This window comes from Gossypium hirsutum, chromosome A13 (genome assembly GCF_007990345.1).
Source record: "Gossypium hirsutum isolate 1008001.06 chromosome A13, Gossypium_hirsutum_v2.1, whole genome shotgun sequence".
In the NCBI taxonomy this organism is placed as follows: domain Eukaryota; kingdom Viridiplantae; phylum Streptophyta; class Magnoliopsida; order Malvales; family Malvaceae; genus Gossypium; species Gossypium hirsutum.
The window spans coordinates 13,096,062-13,108,268 of NC_053436.1; positions in this window are offsets into that span (position 1 = coordinate 13,096,062).

Below are 12,207 nucleotides of genomic sequence, written 5' to 3' on the forward strand. Positions count from 1 at the left end.
CATTGAATGGTTTGAGATGTGTATTGATACAAGATGGTAAAGTAGTGGCTTATGCATCTAGGCAGCTAAAACCACATGAAAGAAATTACTCGGTACAGGATCTTGAATTAGCAACTATTGTTTTTGCATTGAAAATATGGCGGCACTATCTCTTTGGTGAAAAATGTCACATCTTTAAGGATCACAAAGGTCTGAAGTATTTAATGACACAGAAAGAACTGAATTTGAGGCAACGTAGGTGGTTGGAATTATTGAAAGATTATGATCTCGTTATTGATTACCATCTTGGGAAAGCTAATGTAGTGGCAGATGCCTTGAGCCGAAAATCCTTATTTGCCTTACGAGCATTGAACACCCAGTTGTCTTTATCTGATGATGGTTCAATCATAGCTGAGTTAAAAGTTAGACTGACGTTTTTGCAACAGATCTCTAAAGCTTAGAAAAATGATTGTAAGTTGTAAGCAAAATGGACACAAAGTGAATCAATTCCTAACTCAGAATTCCAGGTCAAGATCGATGGTTGTTTGTTATTCAGAGGCAGAGTATGTGTATCGAAAAGTTTAGAACTAGTACAGAAGATTTTGAAGGAAGCTCATAATGGTAACATGTCTATACATCCTAGTAGTAATAAGATGTATAGTAACTTGAAAAAGATGTACTGGTGGCTAGGAATGAAACGGGGTATTTCTAAATTTGTATTGAAGTGTTTGATATGTCAGCAAGTGAAGGATGAACACCAAGTACCTTGGGATTATTACAGCCAATTACAATATCAGAATGGAAATGGGAAAGAGTTACCATGGACTTTCTAACGGGATTACCTTTATCACCAAAAAAGAAAGATGTTGTCTAGGTAATTGTCGATCGTTTAACAAAGTCTGCACACTTTAATCTGGTATGTATAGATTTTTCATTGGATAGATTGGCTGAATTATATGTCTCTAAGATTGTAAGGCTACACAGAATGCTAATATCCATTATTTCAGATAGAGATCCCTAGTTTACATCTCGATTTTGGAGTAAGTTGTAAGAAGCTCTGGGCACTCGTTTACACTTTAGTACTGCATTCCATCCTCAAATAGATGGACAATCTGAATGTGTGATATAGATTTTAGAAGACATGCTTCGATGTTGTATGCTTGAATTTGGAGATAACTAGGAAAAATACTTGCCTTTGATTGAATTTGCTTATAATAATAGTTATCAGTGTAGTATTAAAATGGCGCCGTATGAAGCTCTATACGGTCGCAAATGTAGAAATCCATTGTATTGGATAGAGTTAAGTGAGAAAAGATACATTGAGTTAATTTGTTCTGGGAGACTGAAGAAAAGGTGAAGATAATTCGAGACAGTTTAAAAGTGGCCTCAAACTGTCAAAAGTCTTATGCCGATTTAAAGAGGAAAGAGATAGAATTTCAAGTTGGTGATAAAGTGTTCTTGAAAGTGTCACATTGGAAGAAAGTTCTTCGATTTGGCTGTAAAGGAAAACTGAGTCCACGATCCATCGGGCCAACAAGATCATTGAAAGAATCGAGCCTGTTACATATCGGTTAGCATTACTATCGGAGCTTGATAAAATTCATAATGTGTTTCATGTGTCCATGCTACTACTATATCGATCGGATCCTTCACACGTTATTACTCCAACAAAAGTTGAGATTCAGCTTGATATGATTTACAATGAGGAACCGATTAAAATAATGACATATGAAATGCAATAGCTAAGAAATAAAAAGGTGGCATTGGTAAAAGTCCTCTGGCAACGACACGGATTAGAGGAAACTATTTGGGAGCAGGAGGATACTATGAGGAAGCAATACCTTAATCTCTTTTCTGGTAAGAGTTTTCGAGGACAAAAATTTCTAAGGGGGAGAGTTGTAACAACCTATTTTTGGTAATATGAAAACTGGTTTCGGGACCACAAATCCAAGCTAAAAATAAAAATTTATTTTATTTTATTTTATGTTTGGTATCATGATAGGAAGGTCACATGAAAATTTTGGTACGAAAATTTTACCGATTGTGTGTTTAATTAGAGAAAGGACTAAATTCCATAAAATGCAAAAGTTGGGTTCTAATAGCTATAGGTATCAAATAGTTATGGAATTCAAAACTTAAGGTCCTTATATGGTAATTAGACCATTGTAGAGTAGTTAGTAGATATTTTAATGACTCATCGATGGAAAAATTAGAAAAGGTAGGGACTAAATTGGAAATTAATAGATGATAATTAATTAAAAAGAAAAAAATCATCAATTTTCATATCCTCTTTCCCAATTTTTCTATGGAAACCCTAGGAGAGAGGAAGAAAACTTTTCAAGCTTAATAAGATATGAAATCAAGTCTTGTTTTTAATAATTTCTATATTTTGGGAATCGGGATAGCCTAATCTTTCTATTTAGGGGATTTATTTGAAACGTTATCAAGGTATGAAATTTGAGTCATGGATGAATATGCTGAAATTAGAAATTTATAGAAAAAAATGAAAAGTTATTCATAGATAAACAACTTTTACAAAGCAATTTTTGATGATAACTTGATTTAGGGACTAAAATGAAAAAGTGGTAAAACCCATGAAAAATTCTAAAATTTTTGAAATTTATGTGCTATAAATATAGTATATAAATTTTGACTAGGCTTGGAAAGAGGGTTATATTTCATGAATTTCATTTTTTGAGCCTAGGGACGAAATTAGAATTTTTGAAAAAGATAAGGGCAAAATGGTGATTTTTCCTAGGATGTAATAGGATGCAAATGTATATGAAATGTGATAGATTAATAGTTAAATTTTCCTATATAGATCCGGAAAGACCAACAATAGAACTAGATCAAGGAAAACAAAATGTTTCGGATTAGTTAAAATTCGAATACGAACCATTTTCAAGGTAAGTTCGTGTAACTTAAAAATGTATGTTAATATGCTTGAATTGATTTGCATGATTGTGTTGATATGTGTGAGATGATATATACATAATGAAATAGTCTTAAGTTGTGCAATATGGGCAAATTATCATGTTCTGGTTGAATGTTGAATTTCTATGGGTTAAGAATAATAGTGCATATGTTGCATATAGAATTTAGCCCGGACAGGTAATTCTAATGTAAGCCGTATTGAGCTTAGGTTATAAATTTGATTTAGCCCGGACGAGTAATCCAAATTAAGCTCTCTGAAGCATATGCTACGGATAGGATTTAGCCTGTACTGGTAATCTTACTCTAAAATGTATGGCTCAAGAGTGTGCCTTTTTATTTTGTACCCTAATGGGTAATTTTTCACATGTGTATATTACCCGAACATCCATCAAGATTTCAATAGTTCGATGGAAAAGATTCTTGAAGTGTGGAAAGGTGAAATTAATGGAAGCTTGTAATGCGATGAGCTCATCTATGTTTACTTGATATTCATATGAGTAGTGACTCCACTGTGTTAGTCTAATTCCCTTTGTTTCGTGCAAGGTAAGTATGCAATTTGAGTTGGAGTTACGTCGAAAATTTTTGACATAATCTTGATGATAGGTAATTTTAGTAAAATATTGAAAACGATGGTGTTATTGATTATTGTATGGTTAATTAGGTTCTGGGTAGTCTTCGCATTGTTTTTCCATCAAACAAAAAAAGGTGCGTATCAGAAACCTTAATTTTTGCAAGTTTCAATCGCTAAAAGTGGTGGCTGTCGATGCCACACGGCTGTGTAACTCACTGTTCATTGATTTAGAGCCACATGGGCGTGTGTCTAGGCTGTGTATGGCCATATTAGTGCAAGGTTCACACGGGCAACGGACACGGGCATTTATTAGAGCTATGTAACTCACTGTTTATGGTATAAAACCACACGAGCAAGGCACACGGGCGTGTGTCTTGGCTGTGTAACTCACTGTTTGTGGAATAAAGCCACACGGCCAGGGACACGGGCGTGCACCCAAGCTGTGTGAGTCACATGGGCAGGAACACGGGTGTGTGTCTAGGCCGTGTAACTCACTATTTATGCTTCGTAACCATACAAGCAAAACACATGGGTGTGTGACCAGGCCATGTGGCATGTTACTAGGACCCAAAACCTATTTTTGAGGCCGTGAATGTTATTTAACGCTGATACTGGCTTCCTCTTAATGTGAATGATTGAATTTGATAATATGGGAGCTGTTTGATATTCTGAGACTGATGTGTGCATAACATAGCATACCATGATGCTTATTCTGAGATGGCACTATTTTACCTATTTCCGAAATAAATTAGAATGATTGAATAATTGGTATGAGTATTTGTGTTATGTATTTACATGGGTTGGGGTATTGCGAAAAAAGAAGTAATCTGTACTGAAATAGGGCTTAAACAACAATGTGTATAAATTTGATTCTGACACTTCGTTGCCTTCTGATCTAGCAGCTAAGTTGCGTCCCTGTAAAAGTGTCAAATGGACACTCTAAGGTGTGTAGGGTTGGATGGGCATTGAATATCCTTAACGGTGTGTTAGGATGGCCGAAGACGGTGTGTAGCGGTTGGGGGTAGGATTATCGCATCTGAATCTGATATGTATTATATCTGGAACTGAATTTGCATATATACATATGTGTAACTAACCTGCTCCGAATCTGATGGGTGTGTTTTCCAAGGTTGTAAAAGAGCCTATTTATAGGCTAAATTCATAGGTCAAATAATAATAAAATAATCTAAACAAAGTTTGATTGAAACAAATAAACAAAGTTTAACTGGAAGATTATTTCTCAAATTTGACTAAGATAGGAGTCATACTTAACAGTAGGGATCGAGGCTAATATTTCTACATATAATTTAGTGATTGATGCAATTTACAAGGAGGGAATGATTTTCAGCGCCCAAGCTATCGTCGACACAATGAAGGAGAAACGCATTAAGTTTGATGTTTAGGCCTATTGTATATGTCGGAAAATCCCAAAGTTAGGATTTAGAAATTTACTTACATTTGATGAAAATAAAAATTATTTCATACTATAAGTAAATTTCTAAAGCATAACTCATTTCTTTTTCATTTTGCGACATATACTATGCGCAGCAACATTATGTTGCTCGCTATAGCAAAACAGGTTTTTAGCGGCGTTTTTTTGGTCTTTAGCGGCGTTTATAAGTGTTGCTAAAACTATTTCCAGCGCTTTTACAAGCGCCGCAAAAAACACCGCTAAAATAACACCGTTAACATTTTGCGGCGTTTATGTAAAAAACGCCGTTAAAGAATGTGACTTTCAATGGCGCTTTCTTGAAAACGTCGCTAAAAAACGTGACCTTTAGCGGCGCTTTTTTGTACAAGCACAAAGCGCCGCTAAAGAACATGGCCTTTAGCAATGCTTTTTGTACAAACGCTGCTAAAGAACGTGACCTTTAGTGGCGCTTTTATCACAAATGCCGCTAAAGAATGTACTTTTAGCGGCGCTTTTTTTGCAAATACCGCAAAATGTATGTTCTTTTGCGACGTTTTTGGTAAAAAAAGGCCACTAATTTTAGTAGATTTCTAATATCCTAATTTAATTCATATATAATCCTTCCTGCAACATCAAATCCAACCAATAACAACAAATCTAAATGATATTTCAAGCAATATCAAATCCAACCAATAACAGCAAATCTAAATGATACTTCAAAAATTCAACAAAAGATAAATTTATAAATGAAATAAAAAAATATTCTTACAGTAATGTTAAAAGTTATATTGTTAAAACATTCTTATAATAAGGAAATAAACGTCTAAGATGGTGGCTTCAGGGACTACTGAAACATTTGCATCATATTCTGAAGCTGTAGTTAGAGTTCACTGTATTTTCTATTTTGCTCTGTTTCCCTCGCTGTTGCCTCCTCTTTAAGTGATGCTGCCTTCGCTTTAAGTTGAGCAATTTGCTCAATTGTGCTCGCTTGCATCTGAGCCATCTGATCTCTTAACCCCTGAACTTCAGCTTGAGGTTGACTCCCCGAAGGCATGTATTGCTGTGAGCTGGATCCAAAATATTGGATTGGGTTAACACTAGATCCTTGAATTTGAACCCGACCATACCTTTTAGGACCCAAAACTTCAGTAATAATTCTATTATTAATGTCCTCAAGATTAACAGAACTATCACTCGAGGCAATCGTTTCATACTCCGCCTTTTTATCCTCTAGTTTCTCTTAAGAAATCAATCAAAGAGTTAGAAACGAAATATATAATAAAAACAAATGCAACATAACTTAACATTATTTAAAACTACTACCGACGAATTAAACCATTATAATTAAACATTATAAATATTTAAAATAAATCAAATTTTATTAAGTAAATATATCACAATTTCTCCAGCTTCTGAAGTCATTGGAGATCCATCTTTTTTCCTATTTGTAATGTCAAAAAGCTCAAGGCGTCCAACTTTTTGGCCCGGCGAGAGTTCCTACAATATAGTAGTAAAAATATTATTTAATATAAAGTAATTAATATTTGACACAATTAATAAATTCAAAATACCTCGGCCTCAGCTACATAAGCAAAACTTTTCGACCCTGTTGTATGCGTGAATTTTTGTTTTTGCCTGCTGCTTGTTCCAACTTGCTTACGGTCCTATATTATGAAATTATTATTACATATATAATAAATACTATAAACCGAAATAATTATAAGAGTTTAGAAGTACGTAATACCTCTCCTTTCTTTGAATTCCAGAATCTAACCGCATCTTTCCATTGGTACCTTAGCATCCCCGGCGGGACATTTCACAATTTCTCTTTGAGGCTTATATCTTTCTTAAAATATTCTTTTTTTAAAGTACTTTTATGGTTTCTCCATTTTTTCCCCAATGCCCTCTTGATATAAGTATCCGAGAGCTCCAAAGCAAATCTCTCCTAAAAAAACACAAGTTTAGAAAGTAAATATAAATGAAACTTAAACCAAAGTATTATAAATTACATTCATGTTTTGTTACCTTAATATTATTGAGAGCTTGATTTTTGTTACTATCAGGCATTTGATGCCATGATTTGTAGTTGATAGGCAACATATTGGCATTTCATGCTATAATGCCCAAATATCTTGCTAAAAGTCGAGCTTCTGATCCAAAAGGCTGACCAAGATTGTTTCTAGATACTTTGACACGCTCGACAAGAGTTAACTCGTATAAATCTTTAAGCAGCATACGTCCTCAACCTCTATGCGTCCCACTACTTTCAGCTGAAAAATGTATATTATAATATAAGAATTTGAAAAAGAAATCAATAATAAAAGTCAACACGCATGTAAATTAAATTTAACATTACTTTGAATTTCTGCAGACTCGTCAGATGTTTCCAGAACATTCGAAGATCCAATGGCAGTCTGTTGTTCACTATTTGTTGCTTCCGAATTTGGAGTATTTTGAACAATACTTAGATCTCGTAATCTTCTTCTAGGCATTTTTCCTGCAGTATACATAAAATAGTTGAAATTTTAGTAACTAATTACAATAATAATAGTACATATAAAATAGTTGAAATATTTAACAAAACTAAGATTTAAATTATAATATTACATATAATTAAAAAATAAAATCTTACTACATCATTATTCGTAAATATCTTCATCCACATCATGGCGAACCCATTGATGTTGTGTACTAGTACTAGGGATATTTTCATCTAAGTTTTGTTCTAGAAAAGACAAAGTTTTTGATCTTTCGACGATGTCATCTTTACTTCCATTGCCCATGTCAAACAAGTCTCTAGGGGTGTTCCAGAGTATAACGTACCAACCCTCATCAATTGGATCTTTCGAATAAAAAACTTGTTTCACTTGAGAAGAAAATACATACGGCTCGTCTGTCAATTGTTGTCCAGTGTGGATCAAACAAGAGAAATTAACCATTGTAAAACCAAATTGGTCTTTTTTAATTCCGCGAGCAGTATTAATATCAACCCAATCACATCGAAATAAGACAACTTTCCATTTTTCATAGTAATCCAACTCAATAATGTCAGTAAGAAGTTCGTAATACTCCACATTTCCCTCAACAGGATTACTGTCCCTAGCACTAGCATAACTTGTAATTGAAGAATTAACAACAATTCCACAATTTTAAGTTCTCCTCATTCTCTCGCGATATTTTGTATGAAATCTGAATCCATTGATGAAGAAGGCACTATATCTTTTTATTACTCTATTCGGTCCTTGGGAAAGCCATTTAACTTCGTCATTGACATCCTTCCCATTCCAAACCTATTGAATCAAAAGTAAATTGAGTAATTATAAATGTATTATGTAAAAACATTATTATTTGATTAACTAAATTTCGCAATTATGTGTAACTTATTAACTTCAGTTACATACCGTTTGGCTTAACCATTCATGAAAAGATTCTGTGAATAACTTATTAATCTATCGATGTTTTAATCTTTGGGAGCGTGAATGAGATCTCAAGATTTGTTTGTACTCATTATGTTAAAAAGAAGTTTTAAGTGGTTAGAAGATAAACAAATCAAAAAGATGAATATTTATCAAATTTTAGAACTTACTTGCATAATAGTTCAATTGAATCATGGTGAAAAAGAACATATCGATGTGCTTGTATCCAAGATATATCATCTAATTCTACAATTTCAACTTTGTCGATTGGTTCTCCGTAACTTTGGAATAAATAAGTTTCGACCAAGTTATGATCATTGAGCCCAGCATTTCTACTTGGTCTATTCAATCGTGTTTCAACATCTTCTAAATATCTAGAACAGAAGGTCACCAAGTAGTCTTCAGCAATTGATCCTTTTGGATAACGCTTATTACGATAATAAGACTTCAATTTGCTTAGGAACCTAAACACGATATACAATATTATCAAAAGTTGTAACTAAATATATAGAGGTGAATGAATGAATACTTTACAAATAAATTAGCACCTTTCTATAGGATACATCTATCGATGGAAAATCGGTCCACCAAGTATTGCTTCACGAGGGAGATAGATTAGCAAGTGCACCATAATAGTGAAGAAGGATGGTGGAAAGATCTTCTTCAAATTACATAAATTCAAAGTGGCTCGATCCTGTACTTTTTCAAGTTCTTCAACATCCAAAACTTTGCCACAAATAGCTTTCATTATATTGGATAGTTCAATTATACAGAACGTCACCTTTTTTTACATACAACACCGTAAAGTAACTAGCAGTAAATCTTGCATCAAGATGTGATAATCATGTGATTTTAATGAATATAGTCTTCGATCTTTAAGACTCACACATCGAGATATGCATATGCATCTGGGACCTTTATATCCTTAACACCATGCAAAACATTTCTTTCTCTTCCTTTGACATTGCAAACATAGAAGGCGGCAACTGATATTTTTCATTCGAAAGTACTTGGGGATAAAGATCATGTCGAATTCCCATGTCAACTAAATCAAGTCAACTCTGAAGATTGTCTTTTGATTTTCCATCAACATTCAAAATTGTCCCAATTATGTTCTCGCAAGCATTCTTCTCAATATGCATGACATCAAGATTGTGGCGTAAAATGTTGTGCTCCCAATAAGGAAACTAAAACAATACTCATTTTTTTCCACAAGTCCGCCTCATTGGGATTATCCTCTTCATCAGATTCATCCCTCAATCTTCTCTTTGTTTGTGTGTTAGGTGGTTGATTCATCTTCCCATAACTAAAATTGATATTTTTTAACATGAACAAGATTTCAGATCCAATGGTCTGCTCAGGAGCTCCTCTGTACTCTTCAGTACCGTCAAATAGAGTCTTCTGAATTCTAAATTTATGATTTCCATCAAACCACCGACGATGCCCCATACAAGAGAACTTCTTCCCATTATACAACCACTTTGAACAAGTTTGCGCAGCACAACAAGGACAAGCATAACGTCTTTTAGTACTCTAACCAGATAAATTGGCATAAGCCGGGAAATCATTAATTGTCCACAACAAAGCTGCACGTAAATTAAAGTTCTCCTTTCGCAATACATCATATGTCTAAACACCCGACCATAACTGTTTTAACTCTTCAATAAGTGGCTGCAAATAAATGTCAATATCATTTCCGGGACCTTTCTCTCTAGGGATAATCATAGATAATATAAAAGAAGATTGCTTCATGCAAATCCATGGAGGAAAATTGTAAGGAACAAGCACTACGGCCAAGTACTATACGAAGTACTCATGATTTTAAAAGGATTAAAGTCGTCAGCTGCTAGCCCAAGCCTCACGTTCCGAGGATCGCTTGCAAAGCTTGGAAATTTACTGTCAAACGATTTCCAAGCTAAAGAATCCGCAGGATGCCGTAATAATCCATCATCGGTTTGTTGATCATTATGCCACCTCATAGAATCGACTGCCTTTGACGACATGAAAAGCCTTTGAGGTCTTGGTATTAGGGGAAAATATCATAAAATCTTGAGTGGCTTCTTTCTTAACTATGCCCCACCTTCATCCGCATTCACATCTTCTGTATTCCTTTTCATCCAATGAGAATTACCGTAAACATGACAAGACTGTTGGTTTTTCTGATCACCCTAGTACAACATGCAGTCATTTGGGAAATTATGAATTTTATCGTACCCAAGGCCTAAATCTTTCATTAGTCTCTTCATATCTTGACAAGACTGAGGGATTTTTGCAACCGGAAACATATCTCTTAGAAACTCTAGCAGCATTGTAAAAGAGTTTCTGGTCCACCCTCCCAAACATTTTAAGTGAAATAGATGAATGCAGAAGGACAATTTCAAGTATTTTGATCCTTCGTAAAGTTCTTCGTTCATTTCATTAAGTAAATTGTAGAACTTCGCCGCTTCTTCATTTGGCTCCTCATCAGGTGTAGTTGTTCCCATTTCGATAAAAACATTTTCACCAATATTACAATCATCAGATGCAATAAAGTCAGGTGGAAACGGTTGCTCACGATGACTGTGCATATTAAATGCATCCCGCAACATACCTTTCATGTCATCTTGTTTAACATACTGATGGTAAGCAGTATTAAGATAAGTCAGATTAATCGTTGAAAGAGTTCCACTAGATGTACACTCTCCATGGAAAATCCATTTTTTGTACCCCGAATAAAGCCATCAACAATTAGATGTTCATAGACAACTTCACGAAAATGACAATTGATGTTGCCACACTTCTTACATAGGCAAAGAATCATATTCTCTTGGCTTGCATTTTGAAATGCAAAATTTAGAAAAGTTTGTACTCCATTTCGATAGTCGTTGCTTACCCTTGACAAATTCATCCAATTCCGATCCATTTCGTAGTTCTTGAAATCTAAAGTTGACAATATATTACAGTTACTTAAATGTTCTCAATTGATTTAAATCATGTCATTTTACTAAAATAGATAAGACATATCAAGTATCAAGTATCTAATGGGTGTAAACTAATTCAGGTAAGTTGCGGGATTTTCAAGTATATATTTATGTATTATGTAAGTTAAGTAAAGCTATGTAAGATATGATAGGATAAATATTTAAGTATTATGTAAGTTATTTAAGTTATGATATGATATATATTTATGTAAGTTATGTAAGTTATATATTTATCTAAGTTATATAAGTTATGTAAGTTATGTAAGTTATGATATGATATATATTTAACATTAAGATAAATATTATTTCCCTTTAAACAATTTATTTTAATTAAATAATATTGAAAAACTTATCTTGAGATGAGATTTGGATAATATTGCAACTAAAGTATAAACTATTTTGTAATGACGAACCTAAATTGAAACTTTGTTTAACTAATTACATTGAACTTGCAAATGAGGAAATTGATGAAACCCAACCTTATTATAAGTCAATATGAAGTATTACTTTGACAGATCTGCTCATTATTAGAAATATATACAAGGCATAGGATATAATTTGATGAGTAACAAAAAATAACTTTTCATTTTAAAAAGCTTTTACATCATTTTTTTTGGAAAAAAAAGAATAGTAATTTGATTTTTATATTAAAATAAATTTAAATAATGATCAATATTATTAAATTGATAAAAAAAATATTTATAAGTTTTAAAAACATTAAAAATATTAAATATTAAAATCAAATATTATTAATATAAAAAATTAGTTAGTATTAAATATATACATTTAGTAAAAAAGATAGTATTTAATCATATAATAAATTAATATTTTTTAGTCAAAATATTGAAAATCATGTTAATATTTAAATAGTAAAATTACATTCAAATGGTGTAACTAATTGATTGCAAAAATAAAAAATAAAAAAATGCACAAATT